This window comes from Bufo gargarizans, chromosome 4 (genome assembly GCF_014858855.1).
Source record: "Bufo gargarizans isolate SCDJY-AF-19 chromosome 4, ASM1485885v1, whole genome shotgun sequence".
NCBI classification, from domain to species: Eukaryota; Metazoa; Chordata; class Amphibia; order Anura; family Bufonidae; genus Bufo; species Bufo gargarizans.
Genome location: NC_058083.1, coordinates 179,683,847 through 179,708,832, shown reverse-complemented (window position 1 = coordinate 179,708,832; position 24,986 = coordinate 179,683,847). Strand labels below are relative to the sequence as shown.

Sequence of the window (24,986 nt, the reverse complement as noted above, 5' to 3'; positions counted from 1 at the left end):
GTTTAAGTAACCAGCAATGTATGGGGTCCTGTAACCAGTAATCTATGGGGTGCTGTAGCCATTAATGTATGGGGGGCCTGTAGCCAGTACTGTATAGGGTCCTGTAACCAGTACTGTATAGGGTCCGGTAGTTGGCTCCGGGAGCAGATTTTGAGGGATTGGAGTGCCCGGAGTCCATGTGGGAGCTGTTGGAGGTACCATAGACAGGCTGTTGCAGGATTCAATGAGTCCCGAGACGTGGAGTGAGTGGCAATGGTGGTGTGAGGAGTTGGGTGCTCAGGCGAAGCCTGAGGGGGATATGCCGTTATTATTGTTCTTAGGCCATGTTAAGGAGCTTGGCTGGTCTGTTGCAAAATTGAATAAGTAGATTGCAGGGGTTGCTTTCGGATTTAAATTTAGGGGATGGCCAGATGTGACAAAGACGTTTTTAGTTAGACAGGTGTTGCGGGGTTGGCGGTGCAGGGAGAAGGTTGAGGACAGAAGGAGACCAGTCTCTTTTGAGCTATTCTAAAATCTGGGTTCGCAATTGGATTTGGTTTGTAGTTCGTGTTGGGAGGTGAGGCTGTTTAAGGTAGCTTTTTCATTACCATTTTTTGGGGCGTTTCGGTTAGGGGAGTTGGTATGTAACAGCGTGCAGGCTATTGGCGGGGGTTATTGAGGGAGGACGTGGTGCTTTCGGGGGACAGGGTAGTAATAAAAATTTGCAAGTCAAAAACGGACAAGGAAGGTAGGGGGAGTTATGTTAGGTTGTTTGAGGTGCCTGGTTGTTCCCTTTGTCCGGTCCGGTGTTTGCGGTCGTGGATGGTGTGGCAGAGGTGGGACCGTTGTTGAGACACGTGGACGGGTCGTATTTATCGAGCTACCAGTTTCTGGCAGTGTTTAAACGTTGTTTGCAGAAGCTGGGTATTTCAGCTGAGGATTTTACAGGGCACTCGTTCAGGATAGGAGTTCCTACAGAGGCGGCCAGGTTAGGAATGAGTGATGAAGTGATCAAAAGAATTGGGAGATATATTCAGGTGGGATTGTTGTAGAAGTTATCCGGACTGATGTGTTTCTGTGTTTGCTTTGTCGTATTTTTCTGGTTCCAGCTCGGCTTTGGTTTGGATACTGGGGCACTCTTTCGTGTTTTGGGGCGCTTTGAGAGCGGATGTTAGTCATGAGGGTTGGCAGTTGGGGTTCGACAGGGATGTCGCGGTTGTTCGATGGTTGGGGGTGAGAGGTATGTTGTGGGAAGGGGTTTTAAGGGAAGTTCATCGTTATGTACGGTTGGGTAGGTCACCGGATGTGTTGGTGCTTCATGTGGGGGGGAAACAATTTGGGGGTTGGGCAAGTGATAGAGCTATTACGGGACATTAAGTTTGATTTATTACGTTTGTGGTCGTTATTCCCTGGCATGGTAACTGTATGGTCCGACATTGTGTCTCGCCAGGTGTGGCATGGGGCACGATCAGTGAAGCACCTTAAGGCAAGGATTAAAGTTATCAGGGCATTGGGAAAGTTTTTGGCCAGGAATGGTGCGGTGGCGGTGTGGCATTCAGAATTGGAGCCGGGTGTGGAGGCGTTTTGGAGGGCGGATGGTGTGCATCTGAATGCCGTGGGTATTCATTTGTGGTCTTTTGGGCTGCAATGATGAATTGAGAGAGCACTTGGGGTGTGGAGGAACGTGCAACTCTGAGGGAGGTTGGTCAGGTTGCGCGTCGTTGGCGGTGGGAGGTCCTCGAAGTTGGTGGTACAGATGCTTCGGGAGAATGGGAGGGCCTCAATGGTGGGGCTGGACTCCCATGGTTGGACAGTTGGCTTGGATGAAAGGCATCCGTCAGGTGGTCTCCGAGCTGGTGCTTTACAGCTGGAGGCAAGATGGACGTGCCAGTTTGGGGAGTTGTGTTTAAATGAATTTTGGGCTTCAGGGACCTCCCTCGTCAGAAGTAAAAAACATTTGTAGTTGTTATTTATGGTTATTGTATTGATTTTAATAAACGGCTGCTGTGGCCATTAAAATCCAAATTTGGTCTCAGTGTTTTATTTGCGGAATTTAGAGTAATAAGCTGGGTCAGAGCAAGTAAGGGAGGCCCCGTGAAAATAGCCAATAACCTACTCATGTAACCAATACTGTACAGTGTTCTTGTAACCAGCACTGTAAGGGGGTATACAGCAGTATATTCAGTAATATACACCATTATCATCCATATATGGAGGGTATAACAGTATATCCAGTAACATCCACCATTATCATCCATACAGTACATGGGGGATGTAGCATTATATCCAGTAACATCCACCATTATCATCCATACAGTACATGGGGGATGTAGCATTATATCCAGTAACATCCACCATTATCATCCATACAGTATTAGGGGGATGTAGCAGTATATCCAGTAATATACACCATTGCAGAAGGGTGTATAGGGATATCGAGAGGCACCTGTAGTCCACAGAGATGCACTGAATTGCATGGAAAGTGAAGTATTTCTGGATACTAGTGGTATAGCTCAATAATGATACAAAAAAATCAAAAAATGTATAAGCTCAAAAACAGGTACCAGGTATCACAGTTCTACAGATTCAAAATGTCTGATGCTCATTCAGTAGTGACTGCACATTTTTATTAAATATCCAATATAGATGTTTCAATAGAACACCACATTTTTTTGTCTTGCTTTAATGTGGATTTTTTTCTTTACAAAACTTCCACAGCTTTGTGACAGTCAGAAATAGCAGCAACATTTGAAGTAAGAAAGGAGATGACTGTGGGTCGACTGAAGTGTAGTCACATAATGCGATGACTACAGTTCAGTAGATTTGGGATGAGATAGGAATTCACAGCATCTTAAATCATAATGATGCTGCAAGTTTACTTCAGAAGAGCAGTGTTCAGTCTCAAATCTCGTTCAGCCTGTGTTGACGTCATCACGTCGCCCGGCGCACAGGATTTCACGCGGGATCTTCAATCTAGATGGTGGTGGCTGGCTCCTTGCGCTCAAATGGATGAGGCAAGTATGATTTGTTTCATTTTTTACAGCCATTCAGGGAAAATCGATTAGTTACTATGAAGCACGAAAAAAATTTGGCTTTGCAATGAAATGAATTGTCCATGAAATTCGGATCGAATTCCACTTCATCAGGTTAGATTTGCTCAACACTCAATGTGCACTACTGACATTTCTTTGTGGCGCCTCCGTTAAGTTTCTCCCCTAGAAACAGTCGTCCTATAACACCTCTGTAATATGACATGCAATGGACCATCTCACAAGCTTTCTGAATGCAAAACCATGCGGTATGAGCATAGATTTCTACAGGTGCCTATAGATAGCCCCTATTTGTTTTTTGTATTTGGACAAGGGGCCAGAATACAGCTGTGGGCATGAGCACTAATGTAGAAATAGCTCGACAGAAGCAAATAAGGCACCTCCTTCTCCCTACCCATGTCCCACAGAACTTAGTTTACCTTTAGGAAGAGCTGCTAATCCATTACTAGCATGGCTCGTATTTTAGTATTGACTGTAAAATCTTAGAAAGTGCCCTGAAGTAAATAGTCCTATAGGGTGTCTTTACACCTAAAGAAGCTATTTGCAATCTCTGACACCTGCCAGGGCTGCAGCGTCCCTCCATTACAATGAACAGGATGAAGTAGACTACCCATTCACATTAGCACTATGCCCAGGCACCATCCGCACACATTCTCACACATGCTGTAGCAGAGCTTTGTGCAGAGCAGATGTGTTCTGATGCCACACAATGCCATACCCAAGGACTCCTCCCCTCTCATACACAGCTCCTGCAATGCAGTCCAGGTCTAATGTGTTACCCAGCAATATGCCCCCTGAAGTAGTAAGTGGTGTGTACCTGTATGTGCCAGTCCCTGGGTGCCGCAGTCAGTAGCAGGGGGATGTGGTGCAGCAGCTGCTGGCTGCAACCTGTTCTGCAGGGAGATAGATATCCGGATCCAGTGAGTGACACGCCCGCTAACACAATACAGGCTGCACTTCTTGGTGGGACCTCAGCCTCTGCTAGTGACTTGTGTATGGGGTAATCCCACAACTGCTTCTAAACTTTAACTAGTTCACACCCAGAGATCAGCCGCAGTTTATCTTGAAACCTGCCTATAGATTGAATAGAATTTTATTTCTTCATTTCTGCAATTAACGCTCAGGAACTGTTGCTTCATTATTCACTTGAGGCATTTCCACATAGAGTTCAGTGGAAAACCAGACACATACTTGTGCTTTTTTTAATTGCAGAACTATCACAATGCTGTTTTTCGTGGCATTTCCATAAGCAGCAGTAGCAGCTACACAAATCTGGTAGTCTGCTACTATGTATCAGTCTGGAGTCCAGGTCATTTAGCTCACAGAACATTGGGGGTAATTTTGGGATACTTTCACACTAGCATTATTCTTTTCCGGCATTGAGTTCCGTCCTAGGGGCTCTATACCGGAACAGAACTGATCAGTTTTATCCTAATTCATTCTGAATGGAGAGCAGTCCGTTCAGGATGTCTTCAGTTCAGTCTCTTTGACTTTTCAGGACAGAGATAATACCGCAGCATGTTGCAATTTTATCTCCGTCCAAAATTCCGGAACACATGCCAGATCCAGCATTTTTTCCCATTGAAATGCATTAATGTTCCGGCAAAACGGATCCGTTTTTGCGGTCTGCGCATAATCTCAGACCGCAAAAAATGTGAAAAAAAATAAATGCTGGATAACACCGGAGAGATGGATCCGGCATTTCATCCATCTGATCCATCTGACAAATGCCATCAGTTTGCATACATTTTGACGGTTCCGGTGACGGAACTGCCTGCCGGAATCCTCTGCTGCAAGTGTGAAAGTAGCCTAAGACCAGCTTTTTACACCAGTCTAAGGCCCCTTTCACACAGGCGAGTATTCCGCGCGGATGCGATGTGTGAGTTGAACGCATTGCACCCGCACTGAATCCTGACCGATTCATTTCTATGGTGCTGTTCACATGAGCGGTGATTTTCACGCATCACTTGTGCGTTGTGTGAAAATCGCAGCAAGCTCTATTTTGTGCGTTTTTCACGTAGCGCAGGCCCCATAAAAATAAATGGGGTTGCGCTGAGGATTGACCACGGCATCTGAGGGGGTTAAATATCCGCGATTGACGATACTGCCAGTTGCGGACATTAACCGCAGGTGTCTGCTATAAGAAACAGCAGACCACCCGCAGGAATGGCACCCGCTCAACTCAGGACGGATGCCATCTTTAAAGACCCTGCCAGCGCCGTACTATTACAGTGCTGGTCAGGAAAGGGTTAATGCCCTCACATAGTGTTTATTCCATCAGTGTTTTGGTCAGTGAGTTCCATCAGTTATTGTGAGTAGGGATGAGCGAATCAACTTCGGATGAAACATCCAAAGTCGATTTGCATAAAACTTTGTTCTAATACTGTAAGGAGCAGGAGCTCCGTACAGTATTAGGCTACTTTCACACTAGCGTTCGGCTGTCCGCTCGTGAGCTCCGTTTGAAGGAGCTCACGAGCGGACCCGAACGCTTTCGTCCAGCCCTGATGCAGTCTGAATGGATGCGGATCCGCTCAGACTGCATCCGTCTGGCGGCGTTCAGCCTCCGCTCCGCTCGCCTCCGCACGGACAGGCGGACAGCTGAACGCTGCTTGCAGCGTTCGGGTGTCCGCCTGGCCGTGCGGAGGCGTGCGGATCCGTCCAGACTTACAATGTAAGTCAATGGGGACGGATCCGTTTGAAGATGCCACAATATGGCTCAATCTTCAAGCGGATCCGTCCCCCATTGACTTTACATTGAAAGTCTGGACGGATCCGTACGAGGCTATTTTCACACTTAGCTTTTATATGCCAATATAATGCAGACGGATCCGTTCTGAACGGAGCCTCCGTCTGCATTATTATGATCGGATCCGTTCAGAACGGATCCGATCGAACGCTAGTGTGAAAGTAGCCTTAAAATGTATTGGCTCCGATGACCCGAAGTCATTGGAACCAAACCCGAGTTCGAGAAATGTTTTTTTACTGTACAAATTAATTTATGAAGTTATTACCCGAAGTCTCACGAGACTTCGCGAAGCAATAACTTCGACTCATCAGAGCCAATACATTCTAATACTGTACGGAGCTCCTGCTCTGTACAGTATTAGAACGAAGTTTTATGCGAATCGACCTTGGATGTTTCATCAGAAGTCGATTCCCTCATCCCTAACACTGGGTTCACACCTAAGCGTTTTACAGCGCGTTCCTACGCGCTGTAAAAAGCTCAACAACGAGAAACCAATAATTCCCTATGGGAATGGTTCACATCTGGGCGTTTTACAGCGCGTACGATCGCGCTGTAAAACGCCCAACGCTCCAAAAAGTACATGAGCTTCTTTGGGGCGCGTCGTGCGTTCCCGTACATAGACATTCGGGAACGCGCGACAATGGGCGTTGGCATGTCTCTGTATGCGCGATTGCAAACGCCAGTACAATCGCGCATACAGAGCTCTCCTTTCAGAACGCTCAGGTGTGAACCCAGGGTAATTGTGAGCCAAATCCAGGATTGGAGCCTCCACAGACATAGGCCTCATGCACACGACCGTACTTTGTTTCCGTGTCCGTTCCGTTTTTTTTGCGGATAGGATGCAGACCCAGTCATTTCAATGGGTCCGCAAAAAAAACGCGGACAGTACACCATGTGCTGTCCACATCAGTATATCCTTTCCGTTGCTCCGCAAAAAAAATAGTGCATGTCCTATTTTTTTCTAGTTTGCGGACAAGGATAGGTATTATTACAATGGATCCGCCAAAAAAAAAGTCATCAGTTTTTTGGGGCGGATCCGCAAAACACATACGGTCGTGTGCAGGTACACATAAAGTATAAGGGGAAGATCTGCACCTCTTCTGTGTTTAGAGCTGCACCTGGTCTTGGCTGAAAATCACTGATGGAAATCACTGACCGAACACTGACGTGTTGATGAGACATAACACTTGCAAATTTTAGGTCCACTTGGAAAATATGTTTTACCTTACCCTATGGCAGGGATGCCAAACCTGTGGCCCTCCAGCTGTTGCAAAACTACAACTCCCAGCATACCTGGACAGCTATTAGGGCATGCTAGGAGTTTTAACAGCAAACAAATATATTGAATATGGTGAGGAACTGAAACACAAAGTCAGGGCCGGCCTTTGGGGTGTGCGGGCTGTGCGGCCGCACAGGGCGCCATAGCAACAGGGGCGCCGGGCGGCCGACAGCCCGCAATGTAATATGGGCAGGCGAGGCGGCACTTATGTTTTCCCAAGGGGCGCCCCCCCCCCCCCCCTCCTGTACTCAGCAGGGGGCGCCCGGCGCCCGTTGCGGTAAAAAAAAAAGTTGCTTATATAAGTTGGGGGCGGCTGGCGGCGCCCCTCATTCTGCGCCGCCTGAGTGGCTTGCCGCTCTAAAGAATCCTGCCTGCGCCTGTTAGTGTAGCGTGGCCGAGCTCTGTTAGGTCCGCGGTACAGGAGCTTTTGTTTCCTGTACCCGGCCGGACTGACAGGAAGTGCTCACTTAGTGTGCACTTCCTGTCAGTCCGGCCGGGTACAGGAAACAAATGCTCCTGTACCGCGGATCGAACAGAGCTCGGCCACGCTACACTAGAGGTGGGAGTAGAAAGAGAGTGACAAGGGGGGAGGGGGGAGGAAAGAAAGAGAGAGAGTGACAAGGGGGGAGGGGGGAGGAAAGAAAGAGAGAGAGTGACAAGGGGGGAGGGGGGAGGAAAGAAAGAGAGAGAGTGACAAGGGGGGAGGGGGGAGGAAAGAAAGAGAGAGAGTGACAAGGGGGGAGGGGGGAGGAAAGAAAGAGAGAGAGTGACAAGGGGGGAGGAAAGAAAGAGAGAGAGAGAGTGACAAGGGGGGAGGAAAGAAAGAGAGAGAGTGACAAGGGGGGGAGGAAAGAAAGAGAGAGAGTGACAAGGGGGGAGGGGGGAGGAAAGAAAGAGAGAGAGTGACGAGGGGGGAGGAAAGAAAGAGAGAGAGTGACAAGGGGGGAGGGGGGAGTAAATAATGAGGGTGATGGGGGGGGAGGGGAAATAATGAGAGTAATGGGGGGGGAATAATGAGAGTGATGGGGGGGATAATGAGAGTGATGGGGGGGGGATAATGAGAGTGATGGGGGGGGGAATAATGAGAGTGATGGGGGGGGAATAATGAGAGTGATGGGGGGGGAATAATGAGAGTGATGGGGGGGGGAATAATGAGAGTGATGGGGGGAAATAATGAGAGTGATGGGGGGGAATAATGAGAGTGATGGGGGGGAATAATGAGAGTGATGGGGGGGGGGAATAATGAGAGTGATGGGGGGGGGGAATAATGAGAGTGATGGGGGGGGAAATAATGAGAGTGATGGGGGGGGAAATAATGAGAGTGATGGGGGGGGAAATAATGAGAGTGATGGGGGGGAATAATGAGAGTGATGGGGGGGGGAATAATGAGAGTGATGGGGGGGGGGAATAATGAGAGTGATGGGGGGGGAAATAATGAGAGTGATGGGGGGGGAAATAATGAGAGTGATGGGGGGGGGAAATAATGAGAGTGATTGGGGGGGGAAATAATGAGAGTGATTGGGGGGGGAAATAATGAGAGTGATTGGGGGGGGAAATAATGAGAGTGATTGGGGGGGGAAATAATGAAAATAATGAGAGTGATGGGGGGGAATAATGAGAGTGATGGGGGGGGGGGAATAATGAGAGTGATGGGGGGGGGAATAATGAGAGTGACAAGGGAGGGCGGGTGGAATAATGAGAGTGACAAGGGAGAGGGGGGATAATGAGAGTGACAAGGGAAGGGGGGGGGGGGAGAGTGACAATGGAGTCCCCAGAGCCAGACTGCAGCCAGAGTCCAGATCATCTTATTGTCCTGGTGGTAAGTAGACAATGCAATATGTTTATTATTTAATTGTTTAGTTATTAATACTACATTGGAAACAAATTTTCTCAGCTGGACACCGGCCGACACTGTGCATGCGCTGGGAGCCTCACCAGCGGTTAGGGTAGGAAAAAAGCACTGGCCCGTACGTAATTTTTCCCTTCCCTAACCGCTGGTGAGGCTCCCGGTGCATGCGCAGTGTCGGCCGGTGTTCAGCTGAAAACATCCATCCGATCACTGCGCATTGGCCCATAGTTTTTCCCTACCCTAACCGCCGGCGAGGCTCCTGGCGCATGCGCACTCTGCTGTGAAATTTCCCTAACCTGTGGTTGTGCGCCTGTGCGGCGCTGCACACCTCCTCACGTCATGTCCGGTGCGACCGGAAGTGACGAGGGTAGGGAAATCTCACGAACTAGGGAAGTATAACATTACACCGGCCTTTGGGGTGTGAGGGCTGGTAACTACTTGGTTGGATAGTCAGCCAGCCTATGCCATGATGCCAGCAACAAGCAGTGTTTTTTTTTTTTTTTTGGGGGGGGGGGGGGGGCGCCACAAGGTTAGCTCGCACAGGGCGCCTGAACACCTAAGGCCGGCCCTGCACAAAGTGCAGTACCCCAGAGCAGAGGCTGAGTTCAGAGATGCAGGAAGCAGTGACCTATGATCCTTCTTCTTACGCCTTAGGCTCAAAAAGCTACAGAAACTCACAGATCTCTGAAAGATCTACAGAAAGATAAGGAAAGAATAGGAAAACTTAGAATCTGCATGGCCAAGGATAGGAGTCAGCAATAGGGATGAGAGAACTTCTGTTTGCAAGTTCGGCGTACAGGTTCGGGTTATCTTAGAATTCCGTTATAGATTCCCCTACCACAATCCATAACTTGTGCTCCGTGGTAGCAGAATCCATAAAGCAATTCTTAGATAACTCGAACCTTGGATGCGAAACTTAAAAACAGAAGTTCACTCATCCCTAGTCAGCAAGGTAACCTGTTACGACAGCTATTCAGTCATTCACTTTGCTGCCGTGAGAGACACCATTAAAGACGCTCTTCACACCTGGACATGTCCTGGCCAGATGTGCATTCAAAGAGACGTCAGCAAAATAGTATACAAATCGTCCAAATCCATACACTGCTATCTGGGAGAGAATTGAACTGTGTCTGCTATAATTGGATGTACTACAACTCCCATCTTGCACTTGAGTAACAAGAGAAATGTATTCTTCTATCTCTGGCCTGGTTTACTGACTCCTGTATCATACGCTGGCCATTGCACTCCACACGTCCTGCCTTACACCCAGACACCTACCATCATTGGCACCCCAACTACCCTCAGGAAGGAACTCTAGAACCAGGATGTGCCCCGAGGGAAGAAAGGTTGGAGCCCTCCTTTCACTGCACGGCCCTAGGCAGAAACAGTGACTGATTGTTACAGCCACTACCACTTCCATCCTCCACTCCGACGCCTCCTGGGCTTTCTGCAAAAGTATATGAGAAAGTTCCAGAACCTTCATTGACATCATTGTTATGGTTTACTTCACATGAAAAACAAGGCCTGTCACCTCCCCATGACCACATAAAACATCTTGGTAAGAATATGAATCCCGAAGAGTTTGCACCCTCTCTCACATCATATTAGAGGTAGACTTTCTAATACAGCGGTATGGGGCCTTGTTTGTTCTGAGGTCCACATTGGCATCTTTCACACCAGTGTCTGCAATTCATATACTGTATGGCGCATATTTTGTGTATCTGAATCTGCTGATAATGTTAAAGGGGTTATCCAATTTTAAGAACCCCCCCCCCCCCACCCCACATGTGCCGGGCCTTTCACCGGTAATCTACTTACCCCGCTCTCGGCACCGCCGCTGCTGCTCTCCCTGCACACGGATTAAAACTCGGGAGCGGGGTAAGTATATTACCCTTGAGGGGCTCAGCACATGTGGGAGGGTTTTCTTAAAATTGGATAACCCCTTTAATGAATAGGGCTATTCACATGGGCGTATCATTTCCATCAGTATTTGAAATACGCAGCATGTCCAAGATTTGTGTGTATTTACTTCCTAACACGCCATTTATAGTCTATGGGAGTGCATCAAAAATACAGGAAGGAATAAGTATGTAAAGCTGGATGAATTACTGAAGAAATACTGATGACAATCTGGATGGTATATCATCCGGAATCTGTGCGTATTATGGAGCCGGAATACAGACGGATCTCAATACGCTCATGTGAAGGAGGCCATTGTCAGTATGCATAATATACACAGAGACAAATCAGAGGTCTATCACAGTGCTGTAAGGATGTGTTCAGACATCTTCTATGTCTTGCAAGTAATGGCAGCTGAGCAACAGTAAGCTGTCACCAATGTATCAGTAATCAGAGGTGTCTTTTCGCGGCTGCACCCTTGTGCCCCACTTGTTCGCAGGCACCGCTGCTTTCTCGCACATTCAGCATCTCCAGTTTATTACTGTGACAAGTTCTAAGAAACCAGGAAATGCGGGCAGGAGAGAAATGGTGTGTTTATATGTCTATACACAGCAGACAATTGACAAAGGGAGGGACCAGAATGTAAAAATACAAAACCTTTATGTGCAGATACAACACCCTCTATTCTTTGTGGCACAGCGATATCAGGCTGTTTACATTTCCACATGAAATATACCAAGGAGGCGAACACGGCGAAATAATAAAGCAAATTCATTTCAGTAAACGCACAGCCTTAAAGTGGTTGTCTCACTTCAGCAAATGGCATTTATTATGTAGAGAAAGGTAAAACAAGGCACTTACTAATGTATTGTGATTGTCCATATTGCTTCCTTTGCTGGCTGGATTCATTTTTCCATCACATCATACACGTCTCATTTCCATGGTTACAACCACCCTGCAATCCAGCAACGGTGGACGTGCTTGCACATTATAGGAAAAAGCAACAGCCTATGTGCACTCCTACAATCCTGGCTACTTTTTGCTATAATGTGTAAGCATGGCCACCGCTGATGGATTGCAGGGTGGTCGTAACCATGGAAACCAGCAGTGTATAATGTGATGGAAAAATGAATCCAAAGGAAGCAATATGGATAATAACAATACATTTATGGGAGAGGCTTAACTGTGATGAGTGGGTGAAGCGCTTCCCCTGACCTAGCTGGCTGTGTTGTGCCGGAAGCCAGGAGCGAGGGTAAGCCTAGTAGTGGGCATACCCTAAAAGGGAGTGTTTGAGAACAGGGGGGGGGGGTGGGTGTGAACAGAAGCGCCCTGAGGAGCTGGAGGCTGGGGCTTAAGAAGGTAATATGCCCCTCCCACAAATTCAGGCTGACTTTTCAGCCTTCCACTTATGGGAGAGGCTTAACTGTGATGAGTGGGTGAAGCGCTTCCCCTGACCTAGCTGGCTGTGTTGTGCCGGAAGCCAGGAGCGAGGGTAAGCCTAGTAGTGGGCAAAAATAAACGAGGAGAGCAGAGTAGTGACCAAAAGCCTTCAAAACCACCCAGAGAGCAAGATTACAAAATGCCTGGGAAATCTCAACATGCGGGTTCGGGATGTATCTCGTGAAGCAAGAAGAGCGCCACCTACCCAAGCATTTAACCCGTGCGCCGAGACCCCGTTTTCGATGCTGAGGGCGCAGCTCCAGTTCAGAGCGAGAGTCCCGTGGTGGCCAGCGGGTTACGACCGAGACCTGAGGCCAGCGTTATGATGTGGGCCACAAAACTGGATTGATGACAGGGGCCCCCAACGCCAAGGAAGCAGCGGGGCCTCTGGGGAGGCCATTGCAACGGGGCCAGCAATTGACGGGGGACCATGACTGGGCACCAATCGTTGGAGGTTTTAAAACCTGACCTCCGAGGATGGTCCATGCTGATTGGCCTTCGTGGAAGGGAGCCAGAGGCCACAAAGGTCATGGGCCCAGGACAACTGTCGCACCGGCAACCCCTAACGTTTAGGGGAGGTGCTGGTGAACTCACCTGGCCCGAGGAACCCGCAAAACCCGAGATACACGGCTGCCCTAACAATCAAACTAGGAGAGTGGCCAAAAAGGAAATCCATCCAGCGCGGACGAGAGTCTCCCAAACATCTCACCGGAGACAGGCTGCGCGCCACCTACCCACATGGCGCAGTGCTGTCTCCCCGCTAGGTACAGCTTGATGGTGTTAAATGACAGCCTGAGATTTGCAGTGACAGTGGGCTATGAACGCCAGGGTGTAGGAGACATCGTTCAAGCCACCTGCGTGTGGGACCTTAAAAAAACTTTGGAAACCTTGACGCCGGCTTGGTAGTTTCCTGATGGTACGGGAAAACCTCTGAGCGTTTCAGGCAAATATATTGGATCCTGACCGATTCAGGCAAATGCGAACAACCTGTGGGAAATAAGACCTGAGCGATTTCAGGGAAATACGTGACCTGAGTGAATCAGGAAAATACATAGTAACATAATAACATAGTACATAAGGCCGAAAAAGACATTTGTCCATCCAGTTCGGCCTGACATCCTGCAAGTTGATCCAGAGGAAGGCAAAAAACCCCTGTGAGGTAGAAGCCAATTTTCCTCATTTCAGGGGAATAAAAAATTCCTTCCCGACTCCAATCAGGCAATCAGAATAACTCCCTGGATCAACGATCTCTCTAGTAGCTATAGCCTGTAAAATTAATACATACACCCTGGAAATACCGACAACCTGAAGAGACAGGAAAATACAAACCTGAGCGATTCAGGGAAATACATGACCTGAGTGATTTCAGGGAAAATACGTAAAACCTGAGCGATTCAGGGGAATACATAAAACCCAAGCGATTCAGGGAAATGAGACCTGGGGTGCGTCAGAAACCCCCTCCCCGGAAACCCCCCTAAAAATATATATATATTTCCCCCCTTTTTTTTTATTTATATATATATATATTTTTTTTTTTTGGAGGTGCGTAAAGCCGCCACCCGGCTCGACCTTACCTGAAACCTGGCACCGTGGAATAACCAGACACGGAGACGCCCTGTGACACAATTGAGGAAGGATCGAAATTCCGGTGGCCTGAGGCCCTGCTTACCTGAAATAAACTAGCGTTGGTACGAGACCCGGAGAGAGGTGTGATCTGGTGGCACTGGAATGAAGCGACGGAGAACCAGCATGCAGCCTGGGCATCATGGCCAACTGCTGGATGACCCTGAACTGCCAGAATCAGGGCCCGAAGTCGCGCTGCATGCAACAAGACCTGTGGGAAACAGAAATCCAGACGTGCCGGACACGAACCGGGTAACCAGGAACCAGCCGGACCCTGCTGAGAAACCCCCGAGCGTTCCAGGCAGCTGCATGGAACCTGAGCGATTCAGGCAAATACATTGAATCCTGAGCTTACCTACACCTTTCGGGGAGGATGACAGGCCTGGGTGAACCAGGAGGCAGAGGTAGGAATGAGCCTGGGCGAACCAGGAGGCAGAGGTAGGAATGAGCCTGGGCGAACCAGGAGACAGAAGAAGGTGCGTGCCTGGGCGATCCAGGAGGCAGAGGTAGGTATGAGCCTGGACGAACCAGGAGACAGAGGTAGGTATGAGCCTGGACGAACCAGGAGACAGAGGTAGGTATGAGCCTGGACGAACCAGGAGACAGAGGTAGGTATGAGCCTGGACGAACCAGGAGACAGAGGTAGGTATGAGCCTGGACGAACCAGGAGACAGAGGTAGGAATGAGCCTGGGCGAACCAGGAGGCAGAGGTAGGAATGAGCCTGGGCGAACCAGGAGACAGAAGAAGGTGCGTGCCTGGGCGATCCAGGAGGCAGAGGTAGGTATGAGCCTGGACGAACCAGGAGACAGAGGTAGGTATGAGCCTGGACGAACCAGGAGACAGAGGTAGGTATGAGCCTGGACGAACCAGGAGACAGAGGTAGGTATGAGCCTGGACGAACCAGGAGACAGAGGTAGGTATGAGCCTGGACGAACCAGGAGACAGAGGTAGGTATGAGCCTGGACGAACCAGGAGACAGAGGTAGGTATGAGCCTGGACGAACCAGGAGACAGAGGTAGGTATGAGCCTGGACGAACCAGGAGACAGAGGTAGGTATGAGCCTGGACGAACCAGGAGACAGAGGTAGGTATGAGCCTGGACGAACCAGGAGACAGAGGTAGGTATGAGCCTGGACGAACCAGGAGACAGAGGTAGGTATGAGCCTGGACGAACCAGGAGACAGAAGTAGGTATGGGCCTGGACGAACCAGGAGACAGAGGAAGGTAGGTGCGTGCCTGGGCGATCCAGGAGGCAGAGGTAGGTGCGTGCCTGGGCGATCCAGGAGGCAGAGGTAGGTGCGTGCCTGGGCGATCCAGGAGGCAGAGGTAGGTGCGTGCCTGGGCGATCCAGGAGGCAGAGGTAGGTGCGTGCCTGGGCGATCCAGGAGGCAGAGGTAGGTGCGTGCCTGGGCGATCCAGGAGGCAGAGGTAGGTGCGTGCCTGGGCGATCCAGGAGGCAGAGGTAGGTGCGTGCCTGGGCGATCCAGGAGGCAGAGGTAGGTGCGTGCCTGGGCGATCCAGGAGGCAGAGGTAGGTGCGTGCCTGGGCGATCCAGGAGGCAGAGGTAGGTATGAGCCTGGCGAGCCAGGAGACAGAAGTAGGTAGTAGATGAGACAGCAGTATATCACGTGAAGCATAGATATATAACATGTGGCATGTCGCCCATAGAGTAGAAGACTGCGGTGAGCGTATGGTGACCGCTAAATGGGTATGGCGAGGAATGATGGCCTGGACTACTTATGGTGAGACCCCCAAATTTTTTTAATTTTTTTTTTTTAACCCGTGCTAACCTGGTCCCTTCCAGCCCAGCGGAATGAGGAACCAAGGATGACTGCCTCGCTCCCGCACGGCGGGAGTGCGTATGAAATGGCTGGAAATTGGAACCTACCGATTAACTTGTAGATCTATTTAAATTTCTTTATAAAATAAAAAAAAAATTTATTGTATAATTTTTTTTTTTTTTTTTTTTTAATATATTGTAAGAGAATGTCTGGAGTGGTAGTGGATGGAAGATACGTACCACCGGGGGTCGTGGCCCTGGTGGAGTAAGAGCAGGGTGGGTGTCTGTTCCCCACGGACCACCACGGGTGGACAGGTTTCAGTTGTTGGTGTCAGTCTACACTGATCCTGGCAGGTTGGTTATCTCTGGCCTTAGTTGGGTAGGGAAGGAGTTAATCCTTCACTATGCTTGCTGGGTGTGGTCTGCCTGCTACACCCAGGGCTGTGAATATAGGTTTGATGCTCACTGACTGTGGGGCTGCTGATGAAGTGTGGTCTCCTGTCTCACTGCAGGAGGCTGATCGCTCGGTCGGGCTGAGCGCTGTAGTCCGCTCGTCTACCAAGGACTGCCCAATTGCTGCAGGCTCAGCGAAGGACCAAAAGAAGGGGATCCTGTGGCCGGAGCCAATCCCTTGTCCAGGCCGACACGTGGCCTGTCTAACTTGCATGAACTTGGACAAACCCACCCCATGACAAGGTGTAGTACTGACCACGGATGTGAGAGACTGTGTGAACAGGCACCAAGACGCCTGCAGCGTTTGGGGATCCTTTGTGGGAGGTGGGGGTTTATGGACATTGCTGTTGTGTTGAATTGCACAGTTTAGATGTGATGCACTGGAGTGAATAAAAGAGCACGGTTTTTCCCTTAACAAAAGAGTCATGGTGCATAGTGATTTTAACTTTGACAGGGTTTCTGATGTACATTTATGGGCCCAGGCCTGACGGAAGCACTCCGGCGTGCGCTCCAAGCTGGAACGCACGCCGCACACGCGACCAGGCCCAGACCCGGCCGAGGGACTCCGGCGTGCGCTCCAAGCCGGAACGCACGCCGGCCACGTGACCCGGCCCATGCCTTGCGGCGGATTTCCGGCGTGCGCTCCACGCTGGAACGCACGCCGGCTTGCAGTGGGGCCTGAGGTGAGGACGGGGAGGCCGTGTGGAGAGGGGGATCTGCGGGCCAGACCCTGCCCCCCCTGCTATCTCGGGAGGAAGTTGGAGGGGAACACAGGGAGGGAACCAAGGAAGGAGACAAGAAGAAATTTGGTGCGGACATGAGAATTGGCACGCGTTCCACGCTGGAACGCATGCCAACTCGGGGAGCCGGGAGTATGTGACCGCGGCTGATGGAGCCCTTGTGGCGCATTGTTTGCGCAAAATTACCTCTCCTGAAGACGTGTATGAAAACGAAACCAACCGAACCGAACCAGATGAAAGCTACTCACAACATGCACAGATGCAGCACCAGAGCAGGCGACTCCCTATCCAGAATGTGAACAGAAGCGCCCTGAGGAGCTGGAGGCTGGGGCTTAAGAAGGTAATATGCCCCTCCCACAAATTCAGGCTGACTTTTCAGCCTTCCACTAGTAAGTGTCTTGTATTAACGTTCTCTACATGATAATTGCCACTTGCTGAAGTGAGACAACTGCTTTAAAATGTGCTGGCATTATATAGTGGGCACAAGCCAGCCACTTTCATTACTAGTCCATGTATTATGCATGCATACATATACAATGTTTGCATCAATGATACAGAATGCTGGGACCAGGCTCGGACTGGCCCACAGGGGTACAGGGGAAGCACCTGGTGGGCCCTTGAGCAAGTTGGGCCCCTAGTCTCCTACCCCTGCACAAGTGGCACATAATACATTAGATTTACTGCACTACATACATATATTCAGTGTACAGCACCTCAACCAGCCTATGTTCATATTAAAAACTTGTTAGATTATTTATATTTGAATATATCCGTATGGTGGGCCCCCAAAATAAATTTTACTGGTGGGCCCTAGGTACCCCAACCGACACTGGCTGGGACACAGATTCAGGGTTATTCACGGCTATATGCTTTCCTAACTGCACACCAAGTGTGGTCACAAAGTACTCCGGCCGACGTGATGAGATTATCACGGGCCGCTTGAGATGTCACACTAGATCTGCAATCAAGATGGCAGCGGCCAGCGTGTCGCAATCAAATGGATGAGGTAGGTATGAGGTTTTAATTCATTCATTTTTTTTACACTGAGTTATTACTATCAGATGCCGTGATAAGCTATGAACGTGGCATCTGAGGGGTTTAGTGATGGGGGGTGGTGCAATCTCCACTCCCTGCCATTGCACTCACTACTTAGGCCTCATGCACACGACCGTTGTTTGGGTCCGCATCCGAGCCGCCAAATGCGGACCCATTCATTTCAATGGGGCCGCAAAAGATGCGGACAGCACTACGTGTGCTGTCTGCATCCGTGGCTCCGTTCCGCGGTCCCGCTAAAAAAATATAACATGTCCTATTCTTGTCCGCGCTTTGCGGACAAGAATAGGCATTTATATTGCCGGCGCCCATTCCGTTCCGCAAATTGCGGAAGGCAACACGGGCGCCTTCCGTTTTTTGCGGACCGCAAGAAACGGCACGGTCGTGTGCATGAGGCCTTACAAAGAAATTTGCTTCATGACAAAGCAAATTTTTTTGTAAAATTCTGCAAAGCAGCCAAATCAAATTTTTCAATACTTCGCTCATCTCTAGTCATTTACACCAGATCTACAACAGCTATAAGCTGGTGTAGATTTCAGTCTTTGGGTGCGGACTGCTGGAGGATAGGCTTAATTATCACCAGGTGTGCGCCTCATCATAAATTAAGCACATCCCCGGGGCACAGAAGGATATGAAGACTTAACCCTCAAAATTTCTACTTTATTGAATGGGGTATTCTCATCCAAAACAAATATGATATATCTACAGAATTGTATAACAGTTGCAGAGCTCACTTTTGGGACATGCACGTATCTCCAGGACAGGAGTTATGAAAACAGCGTAGCGCAGCAAATTCAACTGTTTGCGTAACCTGACCATTTTTCTATTTGCTGCAGCCATCAGAAAGCAGGATGGAGTTAAGGAACCCCCATTCTGGAGATAGGTGTGCGTCCCAGAGGTGTGACCTGTATCTACCGGACATTTATATTCTGTGGATATATAAGATTAGAGTATCCCTTTATTTTCACAATCAACAGATACCAAATCTTACAACTTCAATTAAGCCAATCTCAGATTGATCAAACTCTTGAAGTTCTCTACTTAAAGGTGTTGTTCCATGAACAATTTTCTACAGTTTTCAAACCAGCACCTGGATCTGAATACTTTTGTAACTGTATGTGATTAAAAATTTATTATAGCTGCCGAGTTATTCACTTAAATCTATATGTATAGCGCCACCTGCTGTTTGCACTTTTTCTAAATTCTCTGTCCTGCTCACTGAGATGGAAGCACATGCTCAGTTCCATCCTTTAATTGCCACCATCTGCAGCAGAAAGGACATGCCCCTGAGAAAGGACACGCTCCCTGAGCTGCCAGCTTTAAATAAATCTAGCAGAGTAATTGGAGCAATGAATGGCATGCGAGGTACAGGGCTGGTTCTAAGTTTGTTAGAGACTGTCATGTACTACACAATAACTGATTTCCATTTTTTACATTATTCATGGGATAACCGACCATATGTACAGTATTTTACGGTCTGCACACCACTGAACTGCAAAATACAAATACTGTTCGTGTGCATCCCGCACTTTCCTCAGTCCCTATTATACAGATGCCTATTGTCTGCAAAATAGACAAGAATAGGACATGGTCTATAATTTGCGAAAACGGCTGCACAGATGCGGACAGCACACGGATTGTCTGCATTTTTTGCAGGCCCCATAGAAATGAAAGCATCCACGTCTGATCCACATTTTTCTCAGTCATGTGAATGAGTCCTAAAGGCTATGGACACCTTCACAAACAATCATTTAAAAATCAAAAATGAAGAAACTTTCCAAAAAGCCTTGATTAAAAGGAACCTGTCCTAATATTTATACAGTCCTCTATATGGGCAGCAGGCTTCAGAACAGGAAGGGGCTGGGGTTCTCGTCAGTGTCTGTCTTGTAGTAGTGGTGTTACAGCTTCCTCTCCTCAGCTGTCAAACGTCTAGAAATTACTGAACAGTCCGTAAAAAGAGGTGACATTTTCCCGTATCCGTGAACAAAAATCGATATGTCCATGATTTTTTTTTATAGAAGACGACATGCAAGTAAACAATGACGAGGGCGCTGAGCTCGCAAGAGCACTGCAGCCCCTCTAAGCAGCAAATCAGCGGGGTGCCAGAAGTCGGACTTCCTGTGATCTGATATTAATGAGTCATAGATCCGAAGTAGCTATTGAAGCTGCTTTCAATTAAAGCATTTAAAAGGGAACCCGTCACCTCTCACATCCATCCCAAGCCGCCAGCAGTACCTGCGTGTAGCCAGCAGTGTGTTTCTGATGATGCCTTTCTTCCTGAAGGCAGATGCAGCAAAAGTTCTGAAAATGTTGTTTTATCCCCTGCCGGCGCTCTTCTCCACACATGGAGCAGCGGCCTCCTTTACAAGTCACGGTAACCGCGCCCCCTTCGCTGTGACTGACAGCGCTTAAGCAGAGAGTTCGGCAAAGCCAGACAAACTGCCGTCTGTCAGTCACAGCGAAGGGGCAGGGAAGGGGGCGCGGTTACCGTGACTTGAAGCAAGGAGGACGCTGCCCCCGTGACTCAAGCATGTGTGGAGAAGCGCGCCGGAGGGGGATAAAAGAACGTTTTCAGTACTTTTGCTGCATCTGCCTTTAGGAAGAAAGGCATCATCAGAAACATGCTGCTGGCTACACGCAGGTACCGCTGGCGGCTGGGGATGGTATTGGGAGGTGACAGGTTCCCTTTAAGATACACTCTGGTGCTCCAATGCAAGGTACACCAAGGGGACAATATCCACACGTGGTAGAGACAGAGACTGACACAGGTGGGTCAAAGACAATCTCTCTTTCCTATTTTATTACAGTAGGTTTAAGCAGTTTATATATCTTCAGGGAGGGCGTTCCTCCACTGCGGCCCATGCATTGTTTAATTGGCTAAAAAGAGAAGAAGAAAAGAGATAACACTTGGCATCTGGTCATTGTGCACTATCTTACATACTTTGGTATGTGGACTAATGTAAACATCTGTGTGCCAGCGCCATATTGTAATGGCTTCTCACTGCATACGTCATATGTGACACCTCAAGGAGGAGCTTTTATAGGCACTGGATATGCAGCATACGGGTAGGCTACCCGACACTGCTAGATTTGAGTGTGTAGTTCCCTTTAAGCCAGTCAGGCCGGTTACCGGCAATCCTTATCACAGCCAGCAGAGGGAGCCCCCAGTTTAGTATAAATAGGCTAGGGCCTAGCTCAGGAAGGAGAGAAGTTTCCAGACTCAGTGCAGAGAGGATTTCCTCCTGAGTCCATGCATAGAAGTCAGAAGGGCATAACTAATCAGCCTGAAGACACAGAATACCACAGAGGCCGATCAGAGAAAGCAAGAGGTACTCAAGATAACAGAGGAGGTACTAGATAAGGACAGATTCAAGGGTACGCCAGATAAAGGGCATTAGACCTTGGAGAGAAAGTCACATGTAGCAGGACCAGTCAGGAATATTGAGCAATCCGCCTGTACTGCATCTCCTGCAATCAACACTCTGTATAATGCCTTGCTAAGACCGGCCATTCTGTAACTCCCAAGAACCACCTGTATTGTTATAAGAAACCAACCGTCTTTCATGGAACTGTGCTGTACCTGTGTCCATGTATTATCCTGACTGATATTCAGTAAAAGTTCCAGTTTTTGTTGGCTATCCTGTGCTTGCTTCATGCGTCCACCATACTTTACACGGCGTGTCACCGTTTAATTGACACTGGCGTCACGAACTGTTAAATACCTGCCTGTTCCAGTATTTGCCCCAATTGAAGACGACAGTGGATCCCAGGTTAGTGGTCAATCTGCACTACAAAGCCCAGCACACACTACTGACCCCCTGGGACACTGCATCGCTCTTTTTGGCGTCACGAACAGGATCCGCATACTTCTACAGTGCAGAGAAGTGTGAACTGTGTGCTTTAACTATTTCACCACCGTATGGCAAAGACTGTAACCCTTTATTTCCAAGCCGGTGGATTAAAATTGTGCCTGGGAGGAATCAGAGGCGCTGTACTGTGTTGCGCTACCCCCAGAGGGAAAATCGTATTTGTGGACTGTGATTTATTGGACTTTGCAAAACCCTGCTTGCTGTCAGAGAATCGTGATCAAGATGGCCACCGGCCGCCTGGAGTAAAGTTTCCCGCGCTGCTGAGGACCTCCGTGGGCGGATCCCTTCAAAGACACAGAGAATCCCGCCCCTCTTCATCATCGCACCGCCGCGGCCCTGCTTTTCCTGCGTCAGCAACGTCACCGCGTACACAGGACGTCCGGAGTCTCACGAGATTTGGCCTGCGCGAACCCGGCGATACCGGTAAGAACTTGTATCCGGAGGGAAGGGGATTGTTCCGGCCCCTTTAGTCACCAGCGGCCACCTCGTAATAAGTTAACATGTCAGATCCGGGAGTTGCCGAGCGGCCGGACCCGGGAGAGCTTGCGGCTCCTAATCATCCTATAGCCCCCAGCATGATGCCCTTTACCATGCCTTACTATTTTGGGGCCCCATGGTTTCCCCGCTATAACGGAGAGGCCCATACCCTAAGAGACTTTAAAGAAAAGTTGCTGGCCTTATTCAAACTGTACCCCATAAATGCCGATCAGCAAATGGAAATCTTGCTAGCGCAACTTGAGGGGGCTGCCCGCAGAGAGGTATTATCCTGGCCTGCTGCTGAAAGGAGTACTCTAGAGCAGATATTCACCCGCCTCAGGGCCACTTTTGAAACGAGGACTGCCTCAGAGATAAAAATGCACTTCTTTGGCAAGAAACAGAAGTCCGGTGAGTCCCTCCGTGACTATGCCCTATCACTTCAGGAGGCTTTGGGGGCTGTAATCCAGATAGATCCCAAGGAAGCTGATAACCAGGATCAGACCCTGAGGGAACAATTTATTACCGGAGTGTCTAGTGAGCAAATAAGGACCCAATTAAAGATGCTGTCCGCCCAACACCCTAACAGTACCTTTCTGGACTTTAAAGAACTGGCTATAAAAATTCTGGGGTCAGCAGTATCTACAGAGTTGAGCCCCCCACCTGAGTTATCAGCCTGCAGGTCAAAACCGCTTATCATTAACCGAGCTGAGGCCGGTCAAGCTGTTCAAGCTACAGCTACCGATACTATCGCCATGCTGACAGAGCAAGTAAATCACCTCACTAAAAGCCTAGAGAGAGTGTGCAGAAAAATGGAGGAATGGGAAAAACCTATGATGTCAGAAGAGGAGTTCCTGTCACCCTCTAAGCCGTTCCCACCTCCATACCAAGAGACTCACCCCAGGGATCCTGGGAGGCGCACTAGGGGTCGCAAGCGGCCCGTGTGTACATACTGCAAAAAGATGGGACACACAGAATCCACTTGCTGGCAGTTAAACGGGCAACCCCTGAGGCTGAGGACCACCCCTCGGGAGGTAGAACACTAGGTCCAAAAGATCCAAATTGGATGCCACGGTATGTAGGATCCCATCCTAAAATCAATGTGGAGATTAACGGGGTCCCCTTTGAAGCCCTATTAGATACTGGGTCTCAGGTCACTACTATTCAGCTGCCCGCCTTTGAAAGATTCTGGGACACCAACCAATTGACCCAGCCGCCTGAATCCTGGGTAGAGATTATCGCCAGCAATGGCAAACCGGTAAAGATCCATGGATACTGGGAACCCACCCTGCAGGTGGGAGAAGTAACCTTGCCTCAACAGGGGGTGATAGTAGTACAGGCCGGCGACAGAGGAGGACATCCTGTCATTCTAGGCACCAATGTCTTCAAAAACTGTTATGCAGAAATCCTTGCCGTATTACACCAGACTCTGCCCACCGCTTCCTCTGCATCCAAGAGGGTGATTCAAAAGACTATCACTGTGTTAAGTGCCCAGCAGAGGTTTGCTAACGGGAAAGGAGAAATTTGTACTGCCAAGATTCGTGATAATAAGCCTGTGACTTTGCCTCCTAATTCCCAAACTCTCTTATGGTGTCGTGCTGTCCTGGGAGTCCAAGGCCAAGATTATCCAGCCCTGGTGGAACCTATCCAGATGGAGAACTACCCTTATGTGAGAGCTGCCAAGTGCCTGGTGAATGTCTCCCAAGGTAAAGTACCTGTCCGTCTGATTAACCTGAGTGACCATCCTGTTGCGCTTACTAAGCATTACCCTGTTGCCCAGCTTTCTCAGGTGTTCTTCCAAGACATCATCCGTCTTCCAGTGACAGAAAAGCCGCCAGCTGCAGTCAGCGGATGTCCGCCGGTGCCTCAGTCACAAGTACCCTGGTGGGAAGAGCTACATGTCGGGGACGAGACTACCCCCCAACATCAACAAGAAGGGATACTACGGCTTGTCAAAGAGCACCACCAGGCCTTCAGTAAACATGCTGCTGATTATGGAGAGGTTAGTGCCATACAACACACCATACCTACTGGCTCTCATCCTCCTATCAAGGAGAGATACCGACCCTTACCGCCTACTTCATATCAGACTGTAAAAGAAATGATCCAAGAGATGAAAGACTCTAATGTAATCCGGGACAGTCGTAGCCCGTGGGCGGCACCCCTGGTCCTTGTAAAGAAGAAGGATGGTGGTATCCGTTTCTGCGTGGACTATAGGAAGATTAACCAAATAACCCACAAAGACGCGTACCCACTGCCCCGCATTGAAGAGTCACTAACTGCTCTGGGCTCCGCTGCCTATTTCTCCACATTGGACTTGACCAGTGGCTACTGGCAAGTACCCATGGCCCCGGCAGATAGGGAAAAGACTGCTTTCACCACTCCCATGGGCCTGTTTGAATTTAATTGTATGCCGTTCGGGTTATGTAATGCCCCAGGAACTTTCCAGAGACTAATGGAGCGGTGTTTGGGTCACAAAAACTTCGAAACAGTGCTGCTGTATCTAGATGACGTCATTGTGTACTCAAAAACATATGAAGACCACCTGAAACACCTAGCAGAGGTCTTTGAAATCCTTGTCAAATATGGCCTGAAGGTAAAGCCATCTAAATGCCACTTGCTCAAACCTGCGGTAAAATACCTGGGGCATGTGGTAAGCGGAGAGGGCGTACAACCTGACCCTGATAAGTTAGCGGCTGTCCGTAACTGGCCGGTACCCACTACCGTCAAAGAGGTGAGGGGTTTCCTTGGT

At 49.1% G+C, this 24,986-nt stretch overlaps 1 protein-coding gene across 3 annotated transcripts in view; it reads right to left on the bottom strand.

Moving 5' to 3' along the window:
- The window catches only part of PLD1 (phospholipase D1), a 254,625-nt gene extending 237,534 nt beyond the window's left edge, over nt 1–17,091 (bottom strand). For 2 of the 3 annotated variants that reach the window (XM_044288589.1, XM_044288586.1), the window contains exon 1: nt 3,847–3,964. The gene's annotated coding sequence lies outside the window, so the exon portion shown is untranslated. Of the gene's footprint in view, nt 1–3,846; nt 3,965–17,024 lie in introns of those variants that run through there. The other variant, XM_044288588.1, reaches the window with a different exon arrangement.
- Between the last annotated feature and the right edge of the window lie 7,895 nt (nt 17,092–24,986).